The following is a 26,992-nucleotide window of genomic DNA, read 5'->3' on the forward strand; positions in this document are numbered from 1 at the left end:
CACAACATATAGGTCAATGTGGTCATTGTTTCACGAACAAACTATCTGAGCACCCGCGATACTTGTATGAGCTCCACATGTACTTGAGCACCCCGATGCTCGATCGAAAACTAAACAGTGCTGAGCACACTCGCTGATCACTAACAGTGACTATACAGCCTACTAACAGCGGTAGCGAAAAATCACATAAAGTGCGATAAGTACATTTATACAACTATAAAGGGTGACGAATACAGAGTGCCCAGGCTAATTTAGCAAATAAAGTACAAATAAAGTACCCCAGGCTATCTCCTCCCACTGGGCTGGCACCAAATCCTGATGTATATATAGGGATGTTGCCTTCATTTTATTTTTGTAGTAATAGGTGCATGTATCAAAAGCCATGAGACAGTAACCCTCACCGTGGCCCTGATCCACTCCCGCCTTGATTACTGTAATTCTCTATTAATTGGCCTCCCCCTCAGTAGACTTTCCCCTCTCCAGTCCATCCTTAATGCCGCAGCCAGAGACACGGATCTGTGCCAGTCATTGTGTGGCGCCCCTGACCTGGTCAGGCACCACTGAGTACTGCACCCATGCTGGGGACAGTACAATACAGGTAATCCAGAAGGCTGACCGAGGTGTGACTACACAGGCGCATAGTGATCAGGTCTCACACATGTACCTATGAGAGGACCCCTGGGGATCCCAGGAGGGGGAAAAGCCTTCACCTTCACTGGAATAGTGGAGGGGGCCAAAAGCCTCCATCTCCTCTCAGGGGGTGTGGTAAGAGAATCTGGTTGCTAGGTGGCGTAGGCAGGCACAAAAGGGAAAAGAGAAGGAGGAGTAAAGAGTCTGCAGCAGAGTGTGGAGGAGTGAGGAGCAGGAAAGTGAAGCTCTGACAGGAGCAGCAGTGAAGGTCCCAGATGTGAGCCGGTTCAGAGCAGAGTCCAGGGAGCTCCGAGGAGAGCTGACCCCTTCCCCTGGGCTGCTGTAGTCTGACAGCGTCCGCGCAGTGGCTACCGACGGGGGAGAACGGTCACCTAGGAGGGCTACCCGAAACCCATCTCCAGCTAGAGAGAGAGCACAGAGTGGGAAGTAAGGAGACTGCTAGGGAGAACCAGGCCCAAACGGGCGGCAGATCCCGGAGCGGGGATAGATCCACCTTTCCCTGCTAAACCTGCCGGTGTGGGGCCCTTAAAGCCCACACCACAACACCACAAAAGCCGCAGCCACGTAGCCACAGTTAGGGCCCATAGCTCACAGGAGGCAAGCAGCTGGAGTGAGCTGGTCCAGGCCACAAGCAAACAACAAACGAAGGGGAGTGAGGCTTCAGCAACTTCCCTGGGTGACCGCCATAGGGACTAAAAGTCGGGGTCACCCCAAACCACCAAGGGCTAAGGAAGGCGAGTTGGTAGTCACCATCAGAAGTCAGCCTGAAGGATACCTGGTTCCCGCCTGGTTCATCCCAGCTACGCCCGGGTTACTCACCCTGCCACCTGAAGTGAGTAAAAACCCTGAAAGACATTCTGCCTGTGTGGAGTTATTCTGCGCCTTGTGGTTCTACGCACCTACACAGGGCCCTGGGGCTTGCCTCACTCTCAGGAGGCTATTCCAACTAACTGCACTCACCATCAGCCCCAGGCGTCCCTCAACCTGCAGTGGCGGTCCCTACTGGCCGCAATACTGAGAGTGGCGTCACGACAAGAAGATCTCCTACCTGTGACAAGATCCAGCTACGTGAAGTCCCTGAAGGTAATGCACCGACACAATACTTGCGGGGCTTCACATCTGCACTGGCTGCCCATACACTATAGGATCCAATTTAAATTGCTTGTTCTCATTCACAAAGCTCTCCACAGTGCGGTACCCCCCTACATCTCCACCCTCATCTCTGTCTATCACCCCACCCGTTCTCTACACTCTGCAAGCGACTTTCAACTAACATCCGCAGTAATCCAAACCTCCCACTCCCGGCTCCAAGACTTCTCGTGACCTGCACCAATTCTCTGTAACGTTCTACCCAATAAAAGTAGGACAACCTACAACTTAGGCCTCTTTCACACGTCTGCGTAAAATATACATGTGTTTCACGGTTTGTGGTGTAGCTGCCTATGTGTGTGTTCTACATGTGCTGTCCCTGTGCTATCCCTGTGAAATCCAGAAAGCACACGGACATCATGAGCTGGTATACTTACCTGTTACGAGGGGGACCCGGGGAAGCATGCCAAGATGGTAGATGGACAGCTATGGTGGGTGAAGAGTAAGCGGGTTGCTGCTAGCGATCGTCTGTTGAGGTCACAGACGATCTGCGTACACCGGCCCGCCCTAACCCGTGAGGGTTGTATGGCACGGGGCTCACAGCTCGGTGTACCTGTGGCGCCCTGGACAAGCCAGGACGTCACAGGAACTACACCAAAACACCCCACACCCCGGTTAGGCACACCAAAGCCAAACACAAAATCCTTGTTGCCTTCCTCCAGGGGCTGATGTCCACACCAGGGGGTGGGCCAGGCGGTTGGTCCCACCCACCGAGGAGTACACAGTCCTGGAGGCGGGAAAAGAGTGCAGATTAGTTTTGGAGTTGAGGAGAAGTGTAGTGGTAGAGGAGCAGTCTGACAGGTCCGGGTGTATGGCCCGGACGGAACAGCAAGGTTGGCAGATGGTGGTGACTGTCTGCAGGAGAGGCCGATTAGAGTGAGCCGTAAGGACCGTGGACGGGCGGTGGCCCGGAGGTACCGGACCGGTGAACAAAGAGAAGCCATCACCATCCGGCAGGGCTTACGGACCCCGACAAGGCTAGGAGTCGCCGTTGAAATTGTCAAATCCGTTAGCGAAGGGAACCTCCGGGGTTTCCCAGCAGTCAAGACCCGATTGAAGGCGACAGCTCAAACCGTAGAGGGAAACACAGTCACTGCCAAGGCTACAGTTCCCAGGGCCAGAGCCTGCGGGCAAAAGGGGCTCCTTCAGCACCCATCCAAGCTGGGGAGCGGGTTACCGGTGGGAACCCATTGGAACCGTATACACTACACAGGTGCAGGGAAAAGCAGTCACCATCATCCTGCCGGGAGGAGAAACACCGCAGCCATCTGTGGCACCTGTCCATCCAGCCATTTGTTTTACCGGAGACTTTGCATTCATCATTGGCTGAGTGAGTACCACCGTGCCGTGCGGCACAGCGCTGCCCCCGCGACCCTGCACCTCACCAGGCCCCGTAACCTGCCTGCCATCCATCCCTACCCCTCACCGGGCCCCGGGACAACCAACCCCCCTACCCACGGAGGGGAGAACCAACATCCAAGCTGCTCCCTGTCATCGCTCCCGGGATCCCCGTACAGAGCAGCGGTGGTGTCACCAACCTCACCACAACCGTGGGTGGCGTCACGGACAATATCCCTAAACCACACCACCCCCCCTTTCACTCACGGGCGAGGAACGCCGCTCGAGTCCCAAGGATCCGGCCCACCGCTCGAGCCACCACCGAGCAGCAGCAGCAGCCGGACCCGAGCAGTGGGTGAGCGCAGCGTCCCCTCCTCCGCCCGCGACATACCTGTTGCACGAGGGAAGCACAGAGGTGCCCACGCACGCGTGCCAGTGGAAGTCACGAGAATATGGCATGAGGGTAGCACAGAGGTGCCCACGTACGTGTGCTTCAAGAACCAGGTGAGTCCGGCGGAGAGTCGAGGAGCTCACCTGGGACAGGAACACGGCCTGTTAAACGAGATACTGCCGGAGCAGCAAGGCAGGAACATGGCCTGCAGACCAGGTACTGCCGGAGCAGCAAGGGCAAAGCCCACAAGAAGACAACAAATGACTGTACAGTGGCGTTGCAGCACGCTGACAGTCATCCAACAATAAAGGACAGTCGCGTACCGCCATGATGGCAGGGGGAGCTTTTAAGGAGGTGTAGCTCCACCCAAGGGCGGGCGCGAGGCGGAGATGACGGACTTGACCCAATCAGGGTCCACGACGTCCCAGCCCGGCCATTCAGGATTCACCACATCACCAGCCTCATCATCAAACCGTGTAACGTCAGTGGGCGAATCAGGGCACGCCACGCATTGCACATGCTCACCCTCCTGCCTCTGGGATATAGAGGCGGGATCCTCGGTCTCACAATGTGCAGAGATAACGGGAGTCTCACTGCTTCCCTAAGCAGCAAACCTCTGCACATTGCGCAACCTTGCAGACCTTCGGGGCTGCTGAGCAGGTGGACCAGTGGCAGGCAAGGAATGGGGAGACCGCTTCACTCCTTGCAACAGGAGAACCACTAGGTGTCACCCTTCTGCTGCCTCTCTGAGCAGGTATCTCCTGCACACTGCACAGTCTGCCAGACCTTTGGTGCTGCTGAGCAGGAGGGCTCATGGCAGGCAAGGAATGGGAGACCACCTCATTCCTTGCCACGAGGTGTAACATTACCCCCCTGTCTAGGCCCCCCTCCTGTCCATGCTCAAAGGCTGCTATCAAACCTGGGTTATGGATATGATCCTCTGACTAGCCCAGCCCAGGGCTTTGGGACACCGGGTGCTGGGCTGGACTAGTCTGGGGGGGTAGTCAGTGGTGGCGGGGCCTGACTCTGTGACCCTGGCAGGGTCAACTAATATGGCTGCTGTGTTGGGGGTGATTATTAAAGTTTGTATTCATGACACCACCTGTGGTTTGTGGCTATTAAGCCACCGCTGCTGTATGGGGCTGGCGGAATGGCAGCTTGGATGGTCCTGCTCCCCACAGGTGGAGCGGTACCCTGGGGCAACCATTGGTGCTTATTACAGTCTATGGTGCTTGGGAAGGGTGCAGGGCTACTCAGGACAGTGAAAAGAACTGACACAAACAACAGTCTCTTTACCTTCTTTTCTTTTACTTGGCAACACAGTCCACTCCTGGGAGACCGTCACAGGTGGTAAAGGGAATCCGGTCGGCCTGGAAGTAACTGGGGTGATCTCCTTGGCCAGTCGAGTATTGAGGCCTACTCCCTGTTCTTCCTTTGCTTCTACAGGACCCTGCACTTTGGATTTAGCAACGTCCATCTTGCTGCTTGGACCGGTGGTTCGTCCCTTACTCCTAGGATAGGCTGCGCAGGCCCTCTCTGATGCTTCCCTGCTGGGGTCCAAACCGGGCCCTGGTGACACAGCTGTACCTTCGGATTGTTTTGGGGCCCAGGAGACCTACAGTCCTCCTGCACTTCGGATTCGGCTACCAGGAAAGCGTTTTACACCATGGCAACCATAGACTCCGATGTCTAATTCTTCTTCTGTGCCTCTTTACAGCTCTTGCTTTCCTGGGTTGAGCTAACCTAGCTCCAACCCCAGCTCACAAGACTGCACTACTCCACGTCCTCTCTCTCCAAACTTCCTAACAGACTGAACACTAACTCCTCCCTCAGGTCAGACTTAAGGAAGTGCTCCCTGGAACTCCAGGTTTAGAGCTCCCTCTGCTGGCCTGAGAGAGGAACGGCGCTGGATGTTGGTACTTACTGGCCAATGGACTTCCCCAATTACCTCCAGGCTCAGCATTAACCCTTTGGTGGGGCAATACTGTTGTGGCAACCAGATCCTGGGGCGCCACACCTCCAATTCCCAGGTTCTATGCTCTGGGCCACGACCGGCCCACTCCACGAGGTAGTACCTCCTGCCCCGTATGACTTTTTGTCTCCACAAGCTTCGCTATCTCAGGGTCGTCGGACGGGGAGTCTGTTTGAGCCGGCAGAGACCCCGAGAACTTATTAAGTCGTACGGGTTTCAGGAGGGACACATGAAAGGTGTTGGCTATAGCCCAGCGTGGAGGGACCTGGAGTCGGTATACCACCGGGTTTACCTGCTCTAGTACTTTAAACGGGCCCAGGTACATAGGGGCGAACTTGGCTGCCTGTACCCGTAAGTTAATTTTCTTAGAGGACAGCCACACTAGGTCACCAGGGGCGAAGGATGGTGCAGGGCGGCGGCGCTCATCAGTCGTTGTCACCATCCGGTCTTTAGCCCTCTTAAGGGCCTCCTGGGTGTTATCCCAGATCTCCCGGACCTCGGTCGCCCAATCCTCCACTCTAGGATCGGGTGACGTAATGGGCATCGGAACCGGGATTCTGGGATGTTGTCCGTTATTGAGCAGGAACGGAGTCTGGCCAGAGGACTCATGGACCGAATTATTAATGGAAAATTCGGCCCAAGGAAGGAGGTTAGCCCAGTTGTCGTGGTGCGCGGAGATAAAATGGCGGAGGTAAGTTACCAAGGTCTGATTGGTCCTCTCCACCAGTCCATTGGTCTCGGTATGGTATGCGGAGAAGATGTTCAGCTCTATCTGCATGAGCTTACAGAGCTCTCTCCAGAAGCGAGACGCAAACTGGGGACCCCGGTCGCTCACCACCTTGTCAGGCATGCCATGCAGCCTAAATACATGCCGAATGAACAAGGTGGCGAGAGCATGTGACGTCGGGAGTCGTGGCAGAGGCACCAAGTGGACCATTTTAGAGAAGTGATCTGTGATGACCCATACGACCCTGTGCCCTGCTGACTTGGGCAGATCTCCCAGGAAGTCCATCCCCACCACTTCCCAGGGACGATCCGGCACTGGCAGTGGGTGAAGAAGACCTGCCGGTCTCTGCCGGGATGGCTTATTCCGTGCACACGACATACAGGCTCCCACATACTCCTGTATGTCCTGGGGTAGTCTCGGCCACCAATAATGCCTGGTCATAAGGTCTCTGGTCCTTTTGACCCCGAAGTGATCCCCGACCTTGGAGACATGGGCCCATGATAGCACCTCGTTCCATAGTTCAGGGGGAACGAGGGTCTTGCCAGGTGGCATCTGGTCCAGAGAAGTGGGAGTGACCATCCTCAAGCTGTCCGGTGGTAGTATAAGACGAGGCTCCTCCTCGTCCTCCTCCAACACAACCATACAACGTGACAAGGCATTGGCCCGTACATTCTTCTCACCGGCCAGGTGGCGGATAATAAAGCGGAACTGGGAGAAGAACAGAGACCAACGGGCCTGCCTTGGGTTCAGGCGTTGTGCTGTCTGGAGGTATATGAGGTTTTTATGGTCGGAAAATACCTCAAATGGATGCTTCCCACCCTCCAGGAGATGCCGCCACTCCTGGAATGCTAGTTTCATCGCCAGTAACTCCCTATCCCCTATGGAGTAGTTCCTCTCGGCCAGAGAAAAGGTCTTGGAGAAAAAGAAACACGGATGCTTCCTTCCTTGTTCGTTTTTCTGGTACAGGACTGCACCTGCACTGACCGAAGAGGCGTCTACCTCCAGTAGAAAGGGTTTGGAGATGTCTGGACGATGAAGGATGGGAGCTCTGCAGAAGTGGGTTTTGAGAGTGTGAAATGCCTCTACCGTTTCCCATGTCCACGCTTTGGGATTAGCGCCCTTGCGGGTAAGGAAAATGATGGGTGCTGCCACCATCGAGAAGTTGGGAATGAAATGGCGATAATAATTGATGAACCCCAAGAATCGCTGGATCGCCTTCAGCGAGCGGGACTCAGGCCAGTTCATCATTGTCTCCAACTTCCCCGGATCCATTGCTAACCCCTGACTGGACACGATATACCCCAGGAACGGCAAGGATTCACGTTCAAAAACGCACTTTTCCAGCTTAGCATATGACGAATGGGTGCAGAACCTCTTAAGTACTCGGATGACATCCCTCCGATGGGTGGCAAGATCGGGGGAGAAGATAAGGATGTCATCCAGGTATGGAACTACGGAAAGATACAAATCTCGGAAAACGTCATTCACAAAGTCTTGAAATATGGCGGGGGCATTGCAGAGTCCGAAGGGCATTACGAAATACTCGTAGTGACCGTCCCTGGTGTTGAAGGCGGTCTTCCACTCATCGCCCTCTCGGACTCGCACTAGATTATACGCCCCACGTATATCCAGCTTCGTGAAGACCTTTGCCCCGCGGAATCGATCAAACTCCGTAATGAGGGGCAACGGCTATTTGTTCTTGATCATGATTGTTATTTAATCCCCTATAATCGATACAGGGGCGCAGATCCCCTTCCTTCTTCTGCACGAAAAAGAACCCCGCACCAGCCGGTGAAATAGACTTGCGAATGAACCCCTTCACCAGGCTGTCCTGAATATATTTGGACATAGCCTTCGTCTCTGGAGCAGAGAGTGGATACACTCTGCCCCCTAGGGGGCTCGGAGCCTGGCTTCAGGTCTATTCGGCAATCGTATGGCCGGTGGGGAGGAAGGGTATCTGCGGCCCTCTTGGAGAAGACGTCCCTGTAGGCCTCATAAGGTGCCGGTAAACCCGGCCCCCCTGTATTCCCTGAGAGCCCCACCGACCTTATGGTAGTGGGTGGTTCGGTAGTCACGAGGTGCTCCCTACAGGATCCTGCCCAGGATGAGATCTCCCCTGTTGCCCAGTTGAGTATAGGAGCATGCTGTCTCAACCAGGGGAGACCCAGTAGGATCTCATCCATCCCCTCTGGAAGCACCAGGAAGGACACCTGCACCTGCACCCGGTGGTACGTCCATCCTGAGAGGGACGGTGATCTGGGTGATGGGATCGACAAGTAGGGATCAGTTGACTACCCGGATCCTGAGTGGTTTGGGCAACAGAACCAGGGGAACTGAGTATCAGGTTGCCAGGGAGGTCGAAATGAAATTGCCATCAGCGCCTGAGTCTAAGCAAGCCAGGGCAGAGAAGACAGTAGTGCCGAACTGCAACTGGGTGCTGATGGTCAACCTAGAGGGAGAGGTAGCGTCTAGAGTCCCCCCTCTGATGGAAACTAGACGCTGTCTTTTCCCGACGGTTTGAGACATCGGGTAGCTATGTGTCCCCTCTGCCCACAGGAAAAGCAGATGACACAAGACCGAGAACCTGGGGTAGAGGAGACCGCTTTGGACACCTCCATTGACTCCACGGAGTCGCCTACAGGGCTGGCTGGGAAACCTGTCTGGTGGAAGACGGGAACCAGACGCTTTTTAGGCCGAGAAGACGTGGGTGCTGAAGAGACCTCGAGCCTCTGCTCCGCCTGGCGGATGTCTATGCGAGAGGCAACCTGAATCAAGGACTCTAAAGTGGCAGGCACCTCACGCGTGGCCAGTGCATCTTTGACGAACCCTGCCAGGCCCTCGCAGAACACAGGGACAAGGACCTTATCTGGCCAGTCCAGCTCTGCGGCAAGTGTCCTAAAGTGTACCGCAAAGTCCCCGACTGAAGCAGACCCTTGCCAAAGTAGTAGGAGGCACAGCGCGGAGTCGTGGGTGACTTGAGGCCCAAGGAACACCATTCTCATGGCCCCAAGATAAGCTGCTAAGTTATTCACCACCCGATCTCCGTGCTCCCACAACGGCGTGGACCACTTCAGCGCTCTCCCTGTGACCAGGGACTGGACGAAGGCTACCTTCGCCTTCTCGGTAGCGTAAAGAGTCACGGACAGCTCTAAGTAGGTGGTGACCTGGTTTATAAAGCCACGGCACTCGGAGCTGTCCCCGCTAAAGCGCTCTGGAAGCGCAAGGCGAGGTGACCTTCCGCCCAATAGCACAGCCTGGGTAGCCGCCTGGGTGGCAACTGTCGTCAGAGTAATCTTATCGGAGGAAGACTGCTCCACTGCTGCTAATCGTGACTACAACTGCTGCACATAACGCAGCAACTGCTGCTGCTCTTCAGCCATAGCCAGACCTTTGACGCGACCGAAATGTTACGAGGGGGACCCGGGGAAGCATGCCAAGATGGTATATGGACAGCTTCCACCGGTCAAGGTCCACTGTGCGGTGTAGGGGACCACTGCTATGGTGGGTGAAGAGTGAGCGGGTTGCTGCTAGCGATCGCCTGTTGAGGTCACAGACGATCTGCATTCACCGGCCTGCCCTAACCCGTGAGGGTTGTATGGCACAGGGCTCACAGCTCGGTGTACCTGTTGCACGGGGGAAGCACATGTGCCAGTGGAAGTCATGAGAATATGGCACGAGGGAAGCACAGAGGTGCCCACGCACGTGTGCTTCAAGAACCAGGTGAGTCCGGCGGAGACTCGAGGAGCTCACCTGGGACAGGAACACGGCCTGTTAAATGAGATACTGCCGGAGCAGCAAGGCAGGAACACGGCCTGCAGACCAGGTACTGCCGAAGCAGCAAGGGCAAAGCCCACAAGAAGACAACAAATGACTGTACAGTGGCATAGCAGACCGCTGACAGTCATCCAACAATAAAGGACAGTCACACAATGCCATGAAGGCAGGAAGAGCTTTTAAGGAGGTGTAGCTCCACCCAAGGGCGGGCGCGAGGCGGAGATGACGGACTTGACCCAATCAGGGTCCACGACGTCCCAGCCCGGCCAGTCAGGATTCACCACGCCACCAGCCTTGTCATCAAGCCGTGTGACGTCAGTGGGCGAATCAGGACACGCCACGCATTGCACATGCTCACCCTCCTGCCTCTGGGATATAGAGGCGGGATCCTCGGTCTCACAATGTGCAGAGATAACGGGAGTCTCACTGCTTTCCTGAGCAGCAAATCTCTGCACATTGCGCAACCTCACAGACCTTCAGGGCTGCTGAGCAGGAGGACCCACGGTAGGCAAGGAATGGGAGACCGCTTCACTCCTTGCAACAGGAGAACCACTAGGTGTCAGCCTTCTGCTCCCTCTCTGAGCAGGTATCTCCTGCAGTCTGCCAGACCTTTGGTGCTGTTGAGCAGGAGGGCTCGTGGCAGGCAAGGAATGGGAGACCGCCTCATTCTTTGCAACAGGAGTGCCACGAGGTGTAACACCTATCCCTGGTGCTGCTGTTACTTCCAGGTGCGTGCAGTGAATATGTATGAGCATAATGAGTAGATCCGGAAGTGCCAGCAGCGACGCAGACAGGTAAGTATAAAAATTCTTTTTTTTTATGTGACACGTATTTTCTCTGGTATGTGTCACTTGGTTCACATCAATGTGCGGTCCATGTGACATCCGTGTTATCGGCAGAAATCGGACATGTTGCCGTGTGGAGCACACATGGTCCATATCAAAACACAAATCCATTGATTTTAATGTTTCTACGTGTGTCCTTGTCTCTGGTATGTGTGAACACAGACGTCCCACGTACCAGAGACAAGGATGTGTGAAGGAGGCCTTACACAGTTTTAGATGCTCCCTATAAGCACATCTCTTTTGGGTAGCCTATCACATTCCCTAATCAAAGTCCTTTTATATAAAGCCCATTCACTATTTCTCAGAACATAATTCTCCATCAAACTCCAAGGCACCCAAAAGATTGGCTGGTGACTGGCTCATGCAGCCTTTATCTATCCCCCATTTCTTGATGGCTGGACCGTCATTGTAAATAAGCACTTGTACTTTATGTCACCATTGCCTCACTCCATTGTAGAATGTAAGCTCTTACATGCAGCATCGTCTTTATTTTTGCTTTAAAGGGGTGGTTCATTCATAATTTTTATTTTCTAGATCGATATTATATTGAGAAACAATGTTTCTCTCAAATACCTTATGTTGGCAATAGTGCCTGTGAGAGGCACTATTGCAGACCACTGTTCCCCGCTCCGTGACCCCCGGGCTCTGTGACCTCGGGGATCCAATGACGTCACGTCAAGTTCCTGACACCGCGGTCAGGAGCAGTGTCCGTGAGTGATGCGCTGTGGGCGGTGTTTCACCGCTCGTCACAGCCCATCTGCTCCCTCCTCCCTCACAGCAGAATGCTGCAAGCAGGAGACACACTGAGCTGTGACAAGCGGTGAAACACCGCCCACAGCCCAGTGAGTCAGGAAGATTGCAGCCGGCCGCAGGGATGTGACGTGTGCGGAACTTGACGTGACGTCACCGGATCCCCGAGGTCACGGAGCCCGGGGGTCACGGAGCGGGGAACAAGCGGTCTGCAATACCGCCTCTCACAGGCACTATTGCCAACATAAGGTATTTGAGAGAAACATTGTTTCTCAATATAATATCGATGTAGAAAATAAAAAAAATTGATGAACCATCCCTTTAATTATTGTATCTTCTATAACTGTTAAGCGGGCTTTACACGCTGCGACATCAGTAGCCGATGCTAGCGATGGCGAGCGTGATAGCACCCGCCCCTATCGTTATGCCGATATTTGGTGATCGCTGCCGCAGCGAACATTATCGCTACGGCAGCGTCACACGCACTTACCTGGTCGTCGGCGTCGCTGTGACTGCAGAACAATCCCTCCCTCAAGGGGGAGGGATGTTCGGCATCACAGCGACGTCACCGCGACGTCACTAAGCGGCCGGCCAATCAAAGCGGAGGGGTGGAGATGAGCGGGACGAACATCCCGCCCACCTCCTTCCTCATTGCTGGCGTGTGGCAGGTAAGGAGAGGCTCCTCGTTCCTGCGGCGTCACACGTAGCGATGTGTGCTGCCGCAGGGACGAGGATCAACTTCGCCCACGCGACAGCAGCGATATTTGAGAATAGACCACCATGTCAACGAGGAGCGATTTTAGACGTTTTTGCAACGATCCAAAATCGCTCCTAGGAGTCACACACAGCGAGATCGCTACAGCGGCCGGATGTGCGTCACAAAATCCGTGACCCCAACGAGATCGCTGTAGCGATCTCGTAGCGTGTAAAGCGGCCTTTACTCATGATTTGGTTGTATATGAACCTCTTGATTGTAAAGCGCTGCGGAATATGTATATAAATAAAAATTCTTTGGAATTTTTTTGCAAACATCTCTCAGAATAATGACACTTTTTACAATTTTTTGTTTAACGTATCGTACAAACCGTCCAGATCTGGTGACTTCTGGCTTTTGTATGTATCTTCTCTCTCTATGAGCTGTAACATGTGATATAATAAGTATCCACTGCTTTGGTGTTTAGGAAACAATGTGACATGTATTTGTGGATCACTAGAGGGAGCCTTCCACGAAGAGCAACAAGCGCATTGCTTATATATACTGTATTAAATATCATGGACCTCTGCCTACAGCACAAGCTACTCCCATCCTCCGTCCACTCCCAGCTGCTCCACCTACTACTACTTACAGAGTGGAATGCACCAAGCCTCATCTATACAGACAAGCACACTACCAGAAGCAGGAACTGTCTGCAGGGCGGCTAATGTGCACTGGGGATCCAAGGCCTAACCCCCCTTCTATCATATGCAAATACTTAAGGCGCACTTTAGTAGTCTACCAGGCGGTGCAATAATTAAGAGCATATTTCCTAAATCCAGTCCGCCCCCTCCTGGCAATGTGGTGTGCTCTATTGTAATATTACATTAGTGCTGCCTCCTTACTATGCCCAGTGCCCCCACTATGGTGATTGACAGCAGCTCAGTGCCTGTCTGCAGCCAGCCAGGGTCAGGGCTCCCTCTCTGAACACAGCCCTGTGAACTTTGTATCACTCTTATTATCATTAGTCTGATATTCTTGGATGCCTACGCCCCACATCTCGTTTCCTCTTTCAGCCCACTGATGAGGAGGATATTTGATCGATGTCTTGGGGCTGTCGGTGTGGCTCACGCCTGCGGAAGCGACCCAGATACCAAGTAACTAGCAAGAAGTAACTTAAAGAGAGAAGAGGCGAAGACAGCTGGTAAGTGTAGTACTTGCGGCTGAGCTCACGTATGTAGATTGTTAGCTCTTCTTCTTGTTGGTGTTGTTGTTTTGTTTTCTGATTGTAAAGCGTTGAAGGATTGGGACACTGGAAAGGGTTACTAAGCCTCTGCATAACTCTTTCCTTTGGTGCTGCGTTAACGTATGGAGGGTACATATATATGTATAGTGGCTATAGTGTAGTTTGATGTAGTATTCGCCATCCAGTATACTTTTATAGGTGGGAAACACTGTTCATGTTGGCGAGATGGGCTGCACTGAGCATCTGTCTGCATTAGTGTGACAAGAAAAGGTTAACGGAGCACATTATATATATATATATATATACATATATATATATATATATATATATATATATATCGTGACTATAATGTAGTTTGACTTAGGATTCACCATCCAGTTTACTTTTATAGGTGGGAAAACAGATGAGCTGCACTGAGCATGTGTCTGCATTAGTGGGGCAAGAAAGGGTTAACGGAGTGCATATTATATGTATATATATATATATATATATATATATATATATATATATATATATATTGTGGCTATACTGTAATTTGATTTAGGATTCACCATCCAGTTTACTTTTATAGGTGGGAGAACAGTGTTTTTGTCGGCGAGATGAGCTGCTCTGAGCATCTGTCTGCATCAGTGGGGCAAGAAAGGGTTAACGGAGTACATATTTTATATATATATATATATATATATATATATACATACTGTATATCGTGGCTATAATGTAGTTTGATTTGGGATTCGCCATCCACTTTAGTTTTATAGATGGGACAACAGATGAGCTGCACTGAGCATCTGTCTGCATTAGTGTGGCAAGAAAGGGTTAACGGAGCACATATTGTATATATCGTGTCTATTCTGTAGTTTGAGTTAGGATTCGCCATCCAGTTTACTTTTGTAGGTGGGAGAACAGTGTTCTTGTTGGCAAGATGGGCTGCACTGAGCATCTGACTGCATTAGTGTGGCTAGAAAGGGTTAACCGGTCCGCTCCGCAAGTGCCGGCTGTGGTGCTACAAAAGACGTAGAAAAGGGTTAGACGAGCAAATATTCTACACATCGGAACATATTTGGGGTGTAGACAGAAATCCAAAGAGTTTCTGCATCTGCATATTTTACACACTTATTCATACATTTCTATGTGCGGGGTTTTTGTTGCAGAAACGTAAGAATACAATTCCGTTTAACCCGCAGATTTGCGGTCCTCATTAATGGGTAATATCCATATTAAAAGGATGCGTTTCCACAACAGAAATTAATACATTGTGAATAGCAAATAAAAATAAGAAAAGACATGATTTCGCAAAAAAACCCCAAATAAACGCAGCATGTGCATAAGTTACAATTTATCAACTGTACTGCAAAATATTGCGTATTTTATGTGTAGGAAATTCATACGTGAACCCAGTCTTGGGATATGACACCTGTCGCTACACCTGGGAACCCACTTACTTTTCCCGGAAGTAGATGATAATTAGTAGCGCTGGCACAAACTGTCCTGAGCATCAATATGCATTTGTGATGTAATAAGGGGTTAATCTACTCCATATGCTATGTTTTATGTGCCAAGGCTATACCCCAGGGATTCTTGAGGCTCATACCACCTATGGGTATCCTCTATGTGAATGTAGATGTGGAGCAGTAGCAGTAGAATACTAGTGTGGTGGTAGAAGTAGTAGTATTCTATAGTAAGCAGCCCCAAACTGTGACTCAGGAGCCACATGTGCCTCGCGGGCCCATGATGTGCGGATCGTAGCTTTCTGCCAGCTTGTTGCTTTAGCACCAGGTCTAGCAAACAGCTATGAAGAGCAGGTCTCCAGATAGTGACTTTTCTTAGTAGCCCTGAACAGAAGAACAGATCTGCATTCACATTCACTGGTCATGGGTGTGGAAGAATAGGATGGAAGCACCAGTTTGGGGGTTGCCATAACGTAATGGGAGTGCGGTGGGAACCCCTGGATTTAAGTATACTGCCAATAAGGCAGGTTGGAATAAGGTCTCAGTATGATTTCTGGGGGAAAGCTTTGGCTAGCATTATCCTGGAAATGGGGGGTGGCTCTGGGTGTAACTACTGGGGAAGGGTGCGGAAACTGGTTGTAAATACCGGCTAAGGGTCGAGGAAACTGGATGCAACTACTGGGGAAGGGTCGGGGAAAGTGGATGCAACTGCTGGGGACGGGTCGGAGAAACTGGATGCCACTACTGGGGAAGTGTCAGGAAACTGGATGCAACTACTGGGGAAGGGTGGGGAAGCTAGATGCCACTACCGGGGAAGGATGGGGAAACTGGATGCAACTACTGGGGAAGGGTCGGAGAAACTGGATGCAACTACTGGGGAAGGGTCAGGGAAACTGGATACAACTACTGGGGAAGGGTTGGCGAAACTCGATGCAACTACTGGGGAAGGTTGGGGAAACTGAATGCAACTACTGGGGAAGGATGGGGAAACTGGATGCAACTACTGGGGAAGGATGGGGAAACTGGATGCAACTACTGGGGAAGGATGGGGAAACTGGATGCAACTACTGGGGAAGGATGGGGAAACTGGATGCAACTACTGGGGAAAAGTAGAGAAACTGGATGTAACTATTGGGGAAGGGTGGGAAAACTGGATGCAACTACTGGGGAAGGATGGGGGGAAATGTATGCAACTACTGTGTTAGGATGGGGAAACTGAATGCTTCTTCTGGGGAAGGGCCGGGGAAACAGGATGCAACTACTGGGGAAGGGTCGGAGAAACGAGATGCAACTACTGGGGAAGGGTGAGAAAACTGGATGCAACTCCTGGGTAAGTGTCGGGGAAACTGTATGCAACTACTGGGGAAGGTTGGGGAAACTGGATGCAACTACCTGGTGGAATCTGGATGTGGCTCGAGACCATCTGTCAGACCTGAATGTGGTTTTTAGGGTATTGAAGATTGGTGACCATTGTTTTTTAGCGACAAAATAAAAAAGGTTCAATTCTTTATCTGACGCTTTTAGCAGCAGCAGAGACTATAGAGAGACAGGAAGGGTTAATTAAGCATGTTCTATGGTTCTGGATAGCACTTGTACCATCTGTCACTACCTCTAGGCACCTATGTTAGTTAAGCTGGTGCGATATAAATATTCATATAATGTTAGATTGTATTATATTATTGTTACTAGAGATCTTACCAAGCTACCAGATTTCCATCTGCTATCAATAGATTGCAGCCCAGCAGCAACACAAGAAGAGTTAATTGAGCATACGTTATATGGCCATGCTGTAATAGTGTGTAATCCATGGGCAGCGACTGTCATTACAGTGGACACCCTTGTTTAAAATCTCCCAATGAGTGTATACCGTATACCGGCCCAGTAACCCTTCCTTACTTTATTGGGCTGAGTATAGAGAGGGATAGCTTTTTATAGTCTATTACTTTTTTACGGGCAGCTTCAGAGGTAATTTATCGGTCTTCTGTGATGTGGATTTGACCATAAGTGATTAAAACTTTTCCCACTCACTATTAGAGAAGATCCAAGTGTAACCCATTCTTAATTCTCATTCTTAATCAGTACAATGGAGTAAAGCCCGCTTTACACGCTACAATATATCTTACTATGTGTCACGCTCCCGGTGTCCCAGCAGCCCTCCTTACCCACTGAGCCGGTTCCTGCATCGCACCACCGCTCCATACCCACTGATCCAGTCGTACCTGCATTGCACCACCGCTCTGTACCCACTGATCCAGTCGCACCTGCATCGCACCACCGCTCCGTACCCACTGATCCGGCCTCACCGTCATTGCACTGCTCCTTACCCACTGATCCACTCCACGTGTCCACCGGTCATGGCTGCCGCTCCCGCTCGTGCTCTCCTGTGTCCTGCTCCTGGTCTCATGAGTCTGACTCTGAGTATTAGCCTCATGCCTCTGTATAGGACCAGGCCGCGCCCACTCTCCTGGTTTTATGGACCCAGCACACCTGAAGCAGGATGTGACATACGGCTGTGCTGGATATATAAGACTGGCCTTTCCATAGGGGCGTTGCCTGATCAACGTGTCTGGAAGCTTTGTCTTTTGAGCTAGGTGCTCAGGCCCCCTGGTGCCGTGTCCTGTAGACTCCTTGTCTTTGCTCCCTGGTACCTGTGCCTGTTTCCTTACCGTCCTGAAGAACTCTGTGACTCTGCTGACCTGGTTATACCTGTCCCTGCCACGCCAGTGCTCCGGCTGCCGTGTACCCTGCCCCCCGGTGGGATACTCGGTCCAGTGGATCCACCTCCTGGGCCCATCAGTCCTCCCGGTCCTGACAGTTTGATCAGGCCATGGATCCCGCTGGAGCACAAACATCTGAGCTGGCCGAACTACGCCAGGAACTGGTGCAACAGCGTGACACCTTACACCGGATGCTGAAATTCCTGGCGTCCATGGACCACCGGTTATATACGCTGCAGACCGCTGCCTCGTCTGAGTCCACGCAGCAACCAGTCTCCGGCTCCGAACCAGTTTCCGCCATGGCCTCGCAACTTCGCCTCGCTGCTCCGCCTCGCTATGCAGGGGATCCCAAGTCCTGCCGCGGCTTCTTGAACCAGTGCTCCCTGCATTTCAAGTTGCTTCCTCATTTGTTTGTCTCAGACCAGGCTAAAGTGGCGTTCCTGATGTCACACTTGGAAGGCGAAGCTCTAGCCTGGATTAACCCCCTGTGGGAGAATGAGGATCCAATGACCACTAACATCCGGGAATTCTTGCACGCTTTCCGAAGTACATTCGATGAACCCGGACGTACCACCACAGTGACCTCTTCGCTCCTCCGGCTACGCCAAGGGACCCTGACCGTCGGCCAATACGCCATCCAGTTCCGCACGCTCGCCTCTGAGCTGGGCTGGAACAATGAGGCCTTGACGGCGGCCTTTTGGGAAGGACTCTCTGGCCGCGTCAAAGACGAGCTTGCTGGCCGTGACGTTCCACGCACTTTGGACGCTTTAATATCCTTAGCCACCCGGATTGACCTCCGTTTCCAGGAGCGAACCAAAGAGGTATTCCGGGAGAAGCTACCACCCCGTCACGCCTTGTCCCCGCAGAGGCCTACCGCTCCTTTGCCCCTGCCTTCCTGTGACATGTTTCCGGAACCCATGCAAATTGACCGACTGAACCAAGCCAAGCAACGCCGTGCAGAACGGCTCGCCCTGGGCCTGTGCTTCTATTGTGGAGACGGGTCACACATGCTTCGGACATGCCCTGAGAAACCTGGTAGACCCCAGGCCCAAGGGATGGTGGGAACCGCTACCCTTGGCACCGGAATCCCCTCCGTTCCACTTACACAGACTGTCCAGGTGACGACGAAGAAGACCAGGTTCACAGCAGAGGCCCACATCGATTCTGGGGCGGCGGGTAATTTCATACGCCAGTCTGCAGTGGACCGATACCAAGTACCTGTGATCCCGCTTGCCAAGCCCCTCTGGTTCGCCTCCGTGGACGGCAAACTGCTATACGAACCTGTCCGATATACCACTGAACCAGTAAGACTCCAGGTTGGCACTTTGCATACTGAGACCATCACCTTCTTTGTGATCCCGAGGATGGCTCCTGAGCTCCTGTTGGGCCTGCCCTGGCTTCAACTTCATGACCCTGCCATTAGTTGGCACTCTGGCGCTATTAACCGCTGGGGGTCCTCGTGTCATGACCACTGCCTACAGCCCGTTCCTCGGCCCCTGTCACCCGAGCCTGCTATGCCGCAGGAAGAAGAAGAGGCGACGACTCAGTCCAGCGGTGTACCACAGCTCCTGGCACTTGTGCCTGTGGTGCCACCGGACCCAGAAGCAGAGTCGACGCAGTCCAGCGTCGTTCCACCATCCCTGGCACTTGAGACTTTGATGCCCCCTGCTACTGAGGATGACACACTTTCCTGTACCCGGTCCGAGACGCCCGAACCGGTCGCCCACGACTCCAGTCCTGTTTCTGACTGTCTTCCCTTATCCGTTGCCTCCGTTGCCGCTGACTTGGGTTCTCCGATACGGGACATAGTGGCCATGAAAACGGTCCGGGGTAGGCAGTCCTTCCTGGTCGATTGGGTGGATTGCGGCCCCGAGGCTCGGTCCTGGTTGTCCCGGAAGTACGTTGCTGCCCCTCTTCGGCGCGCCTACATGTCCCGGCCACGGGGAGGGGGGCTTCAAGGGGGGGGTACTGTCACGCTCCCGGTGTCCCAGCAGCCCTCCTTACCCACTGAGCCGGTTCCTGCATCGCACCACCGCTCCATACCCACTGATCCAGTCGTACCTGCATTGCACCACCGCTCTGTACCCACTGATCCAGTCGCACCTGCATCGCACCACCGCTCCGTACCCACTGATCCGGCCTCACCGTCATTGCACTGCTCCTTACCCACTGATCCACTCCACGTGTCCACCGGTCATGGCTGCCGCTCCCGCTCGTGCTCTCCTGTGTCCTGCTCCTGGTCTCATGAGTCTGACTCTGAGTATTAGCCTCATGCCTCTGTATAGGACCAGGCCGCGCCCACTCTCCTGGTTTTATGGACCCAGCACACCTGAAGCAGGATGTGACATACGGCTGTGCTGGATATATAAGACTGGCCTTTCCATAGGGGCGTTGCCTGATCAACGTGTCTGGAAGCTTTGTCTTTTGAGCTAGGTGCTCAGGCCCCCTGGTGCCGTGTCCTGTAGACTCCTTGTCTTTGCTCCCTGGTACCTGTGCCTGTTTCCTTACCGTCCTGAAGAACTCTGTGACTCTGCTGACCTGGTTATACCTGTCCCTGCCACGCCAGTGCTCCGGCTGCCGTGTACCCTGCCCCCCGGTGGGATACTCGGTCCAGTGGATCCACCTCCTGGGCCCATCAGTCCTCCCGGTCCTGACACTATGTGTTGGCGGGGTCACGTCGTAAGTGACGCACTTCCGGCATCGTAAGGTACATTGTAGTGTGTAACAGCTACGTGCGATTGCGATTGAACGGTAAAACGTTCATCGCACGCACATCGTTCATTCCTCATAAATTGAACGTCAGGTTGTTCATCGTACCCGGGATAGCACACATCGCAGTGTGTGACACCCCGGGAACGATGAACAGATCTTACCTGCGTCCTGCGGCTCCCGGCCAGCAATGCGGAAGGAAGGAGGTGGGCGGGATGTTTACGTCCCGCTCATCTCCGCCCCTCCGCTTCTATTGGCCGGCTGCCGCGTGACGTCGATGTGACGCCGAACGTCCCTCCCACTCCAGGAAGTGGACGTTCGCCGCCCACATCAAGGTCGTATGGACGGGTAAGTACGTGTGACAGGGGTTATCCGTTTGTGCGGCACATTCAACAAAATTGAACGTGCCGCACATACGATGGGGGCAGTTACGATCGCATATGATATCGTATGCAAAATCGTAACATGTAAAGCAGGCTTAAGGGTTAACCCGTGACAGCTCCATATGTTACTGATTGTTACGCTCTTCTTCTAGGACTGTATGGGGTATGTATTCTCCTGCTAGGTGTTTGGACCCCCATAACGAGATATTACTGACCAAAGAACTGCTCGTTTCTAACGCAGCACAACTGAACTGATAGTAATAAATCAATATATGTTACCAACAGAAAGCCATTATTGTGAGCAGATGCCTGTGGAGCTCCAGGATATGGAGATCTATGGTAGATGGTTTCATTCCACACATCCTGTCATAAGTGCACCCAGAGGTGTAACACCAATGGTGGCAAGCCACGCGATTGCAATGAGGGCTCATGAGCCAAACAGACCCACTCTCTGCCCATTTCTCTTAAACAATCGGTGTATATATTCGGCAGAAGTCAGGAGTCTTCTCTATACCTGGCTTGTGCTGGCTGTTTTGAACAGCTGACACCCGTCAGTAACTGTTGAAGTTGGAGCTAGCGTTTATTGTGGCAGCTTAACCCCTTAAATGCACAGGTGGCATCTAAGCGGATGGGGAGGGGCCATCTGTCAACCCTTTTTTGCCCTCCGCTTTATGATCACAGCATCTCATTGGATTGTTTAAAGGGACTCTGTCAGCACAGGATGACTGTTCACACCAAGTTCTGACACTCGTGCATCATGGCGGAGCTAATCATGTAATTACACCTTCCTACCTGCTTGTTTTCAATCTATCTCCATCCTCCCATCTTCTTGTAAAACCCAAGAAACCCGGTGCAGCCTCCGAGCTCCCGTGGGCCCTGCTCTGCTGTCAGTAACAGACGCCGTTACATACTTTAGGCTATGTGCGCACGCTGCAGATTTGGTGCAGAAATTTTGTGCATGAATTGTGCACCTTCTGGCGGAAAAATGCACCGAACAAAAAATTAGTTTTTTTGCCTTTTTGTGTGATGCATTTTTTTAAATTAAGCAAAAAATGCATTAAAAAAAACGCTCCAGCAATTGACAAGCTGCAGATTATTTTCTGCACCAAATCTGCACGTAAAAAATAATCAACGTGCGCACCACACTTCAGGATTCTCATTGACTTTGCTGGCATAAAGATTTGTGCCAAAATCTGCACCAAATCTGCATCAGAAAACGCACCGTGAGCACACTGCCTTAGGCTTTGTGCACATTTTGAGTATTTGCAGCAGTTTTTTCTGTGTTGGCAGAAAAAAACACTGTATAAAACATGCACATTTATGCTGCACATTTAGACTATGTGCGCACTAGAAAGTGCCTTTTTCTTAAGGAAAAACCGGACCTTCTTACAGAATCCTGCACCTGCGGTAAAAAACCGCACCAAAACTGCAGCGAAATCCGCATGCGGTTTTGCCGCGGATTTACCGCGGATTTACTGCGGATTTTTCCCAGGTTGGTCCCTATGGATTTTTACCATTATCCATGGCAAAAACTGCAGATACCTGCAGAAAAGAAGTGACATGCTCATTAATTCCGCAGCGGAAAATCCGCAGGTATAAAAATTGCATTGTGCGCACAGCATTTTTTTAAAACCCATAGGATTTGCTGGGGAATGACTGGAGCAATGTTAGACACATTTTCGGCAGCAAATCCGCGGCAAAATCCGCGGTAAATCCGCAGCGTGCGCACAGGGCCTTACTCACGCACATAGCCTAAAGCAATTCTCTGTACTCTGTTGTTCTCTAGCTAGCTATAACTTACAGAGCGTTTTCACTCCATGTGTTTAAAGAACATGTAAGGACCACCAGACTGAACACAAGGGGCAGAAACACTGCAGATAAAATGCCTGCAGATTTTATAGCAAAAATGGCGATGTTGAAGATTTCAAGGAAATAAATCAGCGGTAATATCAGCAGCATCAATTGTCGCAGATTTCAGTGTCTCATTGCTGGGCAATTTATGCTACAATCATTTTCTACATTATTTCTTAAAAATCTCATTTGTTGCCACAGTTCTGTAAAACGCAGCGGATGAAAAATCCACTAAATATGCGCCTCGTGGGAAGATAAACGAAGAGCTTACAATCTAATTTATGTTTATATACGCATCCTATATTTCATATATAGATTTTAGGTAATGCCCTGAATGACTAAATACTGATTATGGGACCTGTACCTTCCGCCTGAGACTTTCATTACCGCTTTGCTACTTAACCTTTGCCCTTTGGAGAATATTTAGTTGCAAGTGATTTGTGCGCCTGCGGTTTGTTAATATTTCACCCTTTATATGGAGATCCAGGGCGCAGGAGGTGTTTGCTGTGGACGATAAGTCACTATTACATTACACACATGCATTGTGCTCATTCTTCACACTGAGAAGGCTCTGGAGATGCAAGGGTTTACGGCAAGGCAGAATTATCTGTGCTTGACCTTCTGCCTCCTGTATAGTGTGCAGCTAATTACATGACCGAATATGAAATAGAATATGTATGTAATCTGCCGGGGTATGGAAAAGGAGACATTTTATAATAAAGATGAATAATGAATATTGCTAAGTTTAGAAATTGTATAAAAAGAAAATCCATTAATTTCATTCTAGATTTCTACAAAATGTCAGGGCCAAGGTTTACTAGTAGGACATTGCCCTGGTGAGTTTGCTAAGCTTCCCACCCACGATGGCGGCATTACTGGTAAAAGTATAAAACTGAACGATGAATTAACTGCAAATAACCGTGGCTACAAAGCTGATAACTCGCACTATGGATCAGATGGCTTCTTCTATTAATGTGGTAAAGTGTTCTCCTGCCCAGTGGTCGCCATCACTTCTTTTTTTTTAATGTTTAATGTTTTTATTGAAGATTTGCAAACCTTATTTTTCAACCTTAGAACATGAGAGCAAGTAGAAGATGGGAGAAGTATAAGAAAGATCAAAAAAAATACATGATGATAGTTGGGGCATATTCAATGCTATTGTCATGATTCCTCTGTGCAGTGCATCTTGCACACTAAGGCCCCCTTCACACGCACGTGTCTCCGGTACGTGCTAGGTCTGTGCCAGACACGGGCACACGTAAACCCACGTGTGCAGCCATTGGCCCATGCCTCCGTGTGGAGCAGACGTGTGTCCGTGTGCTCCACACGGATGCATGTCTGTTTTTCTCCGGCAGCACGGGTGTCACACGGCCCGCCCCCTTACCACACAGATGTAGTGTGGATGCGGTCCCGTGTGACACGCGCCGGTGAAAACTCACGTGTCAGAGAAAGAAATAACACATCTTTACTCCCCTTCTCCAGCCCTGCAGTCTCTGCCGCTGCTGTCACTTGCTGCCGACCGCCGCACATTATGCTCATTTAATATTCACTTCACTGCGGCGGAAGCAGCAGCAGCGGGGAGTCGGCAGGGCTGGAGACCGAAGTTCAGCATCACGGACAGCGACGCCGGGGACAGGTGAGCAGAAAGTTCTCGTTCTCCGTGTGTTATCACGGAGAACACATGCAGTGCCATAAACATGGCACACAGAGGAGAAAACGCACCTTTGACACGTCCATGAAACACGTGCGTGATTTTCACGGACGTGTGAAGGGGGCCTAAGAGGTACTCTGCTGTATTTTCCTGAGCTACTGAGCTGACAGGTTGATTGACAGCGCAAGATTCCATGCTGGTTTTGGGAGGTGCTGATTACTCAGCTGTTCCACCTTCCTGGTAATTGCTCTGCTTCTTTACTAAGCATGCTCCCCCAGAACCTTGCCAGTTCTACATTCTGGTTTGTGACTAGTGCGGTTAGCCTGTATTCCTGTTTGTTCTGATCCTTGTTGTCTGACCTTGGACAGTTGTTTGACTTTCCTCTGCCCATTCCTTGTTCTTGTTATGACCTACTGACTTTTGACCTCGGACCGTTACCTGACCACGTCTCAGTTTACTCCCTGTATCCATATGTGCCCTCTTGGAATCCTGACCTCAGATCATGACCTGATTACGCCTCTGTTTTCTACTGGAATTCATTGCTTGTCCTCCTGTTAGCAGACCCCGGCTTTCCTGACTACTCTTCCATTTGTACTGCCCATTAGTAGTACATACTATCATAGCTATGTGGTCTTCTCACTCATAGATCTAGAGAGATCAAGATCTCTGGAGATGGATTTGTAACCTTAAGAATTCTGCAGTATTTGTTTATCTCTTGGCAGAAAAATGCAGCGGCCTGCTTTTTGATTGCCACATTTTTATGTATTTTTTTACGCCTTTTTACATGAGTTTTTAAAACTGAAGTCAGGTGAAAAAAACACTGCTAAAATGCTGAAAGAATTGACATGCTGCAGATAATTTTCTGCACCAAATCTGCAAGGAGAAAATGTTTATCGTCAGGGCCGGCTTCAGGTTTTCGTGGGCCCCTGGGTGAAAGAGTCCCAGTGGGCACATTTAACACATTCCATGATTCATTATTAGCATATAGAGGTTGCAGGGCTGTATATATAAATAATATAATTACCATAAATATAATCCCTTCTCCCCCGTGCGCTCTCTCTTCTCCCCCGTGCGCTCTCTCTTCTCCCCCGTGCGCTCTCTCTTCTCCCCCGTGCGCTCTCTCTTCTCCCCCGTGCGCTCTCTCTTCTCCCCCGTGCGCTCTCTTCTCCCCCGTGCGCTCTCTCTTCTCCCCCGTGCGCTCTCTCTTCTCCCCCGTGCGCTCTCTCTTCTCCCCATGCGCACTCTCTTCTCCCCCGTGCGCTCTCTTCTCCCCGTGCGCTCTCTCCTCTACCCCGGGTGCTCTCTCATTTCCCTGTGTGCACTCTCTTTTCTCCCCCCAGTGCTGTCTCTTCCCCCCTGTGCTGTGTTTCCCCCACCCCATGCTGTCTCTTCCCCCTGTGCTGTCTTTCCCCCACCCCGAGCTGTCTCTTCCCCCCCGTGCTGTCTCTTCCCCCCCCCGTGCTGTCTCTCCCCCCTCCTGTGCTGTCTTTTCCCCACGTGCTGTCTCTTTACCCCTGTGCTGTCTCTTTTCCCCCCTGTGGTCTCTTTTCCCCTCGTGCACTTTCTTTCCCCCCCCGCTCACTCTCTTTTCCCCTATACAGTTTCTACTCCCCCTGTGCGGTCTCTTCTCCCCCGTGCTCTCTCATCTCTCCCTGCGCTGTGTGATGAGCGCAGCGTCCTTACTGCTGATCGGTGTCCCAGTGATGTAGGGGTTCAGTGCTGCAAACCGCACATGTCAGGTGACATCATCGGTCTCTGCTCCTGGCCTATGAATACTTATAAGTCAGGATGCTGTGCTCTTCATATAGTGCAGAGAGACAGCGCACGGGAGGAAAGAACGCATGAGGGAGGGGGGAGACAGTTATCCGGGTGGCAGGCACCATACATCATAAAGGACTGGGGACACCATCGGGCAAACAGCGCTGACGGTGTGCCCGACAGCGAGTGGGCCCCCCATGTTTGTTCAGAGCCTCGGCACTTGCCCAGGTGCAGCAGATGGTGACGCCGGCTCTGCTCATCGTGTGCACTATACTTCAGAATTGCCATTTACTTTGCTGGCATCAGGAGTTGCTTGCAGTTTTGTGACAAATCAGCACTCAAAAAAGCATTACAAAAAAACACATTAAATGCAATATGTGCTCACAGCCTAAATGTTTTCCAAATAACATCCCCAGGCAATTGCAGGACTTCAATTAAAGAGGAGGAAATTTGTTTAGATGCTGATTTAAAACCCATGTGTTATCCTCAAATAGGTTATTTCCTTTCAGAAAACTATGGGCCATAAGCTGCGGTAATCATAGCAAAACAAACTATTACTTCCCCTTCCTGGGTCCAGAGTTCAGTCTCTGCGACTGCTCTCGGTCTCTGTCTGTACATCATGTCGACAGCGCTGCAGTCGTCCATTGAGCCCAGTGTCTTTGCCTGTGTATTTGGCACAAGCCACTGAGTTCATTGATTGGCTGCAGCATTGTCGATGCAATGTCAGCATTGCAGACAACAGATCGGAACAGTAGTGAAAATTTGGCACTGTAGCCTGGTAGAAGGGCCGGCCCCGGGTGAAAAAGTCTCAGTGGCACCCATGCACATGCAGACATGCACATACAAATGCGCACACGTACAGGCATGCAGTACATACATATACATATTTGAAGACAAATTCACAAAGATACATACAAATTGTCTCTCCAGTAAAGGAG

The 26,992-nt window shown here is 51.5% G+C and overlaps 1 protein-coding gene across 1 annotated transcript in view; it reads left to right on the forward strand.

The window, feature by feature from the left end:
- Positions 1 to 12,947: 12,947 nt before the first annotated feature.
- The window catches only part of HPCAL1 (hippocalcin like 1), a 263,671-nt gene continuing 249,626 nt past the window's right edge, over positions 12,948 to 26,992 (forward strand). The window contains exon 1 of the mRNA XM_075341108.1: positions 12,948 to 13,495. The gene's annotated coding sequence lies outside the window, so the exon portion shown is untranslated. The remainder of the gene's footprint in view (positions 13,496 to 26,992) is intronic.

This window comes from Anomaloglossus baeobatrachus, chromosome 3 (assembly GCF_048569485.1).
Source record: "Anomaloglossus baeobatrachus isolate aAnoBae1 chromosome 3, aAnoBae1.hap1, whole genome shotgun sequence".
NCBI classification, from domain to species: Eukaryota; Metazoa; Chordata; class Amphibia; order Anura; family Aromobatidae; genus Anomaloglossus; species Anomaloglossus baeobatrachus.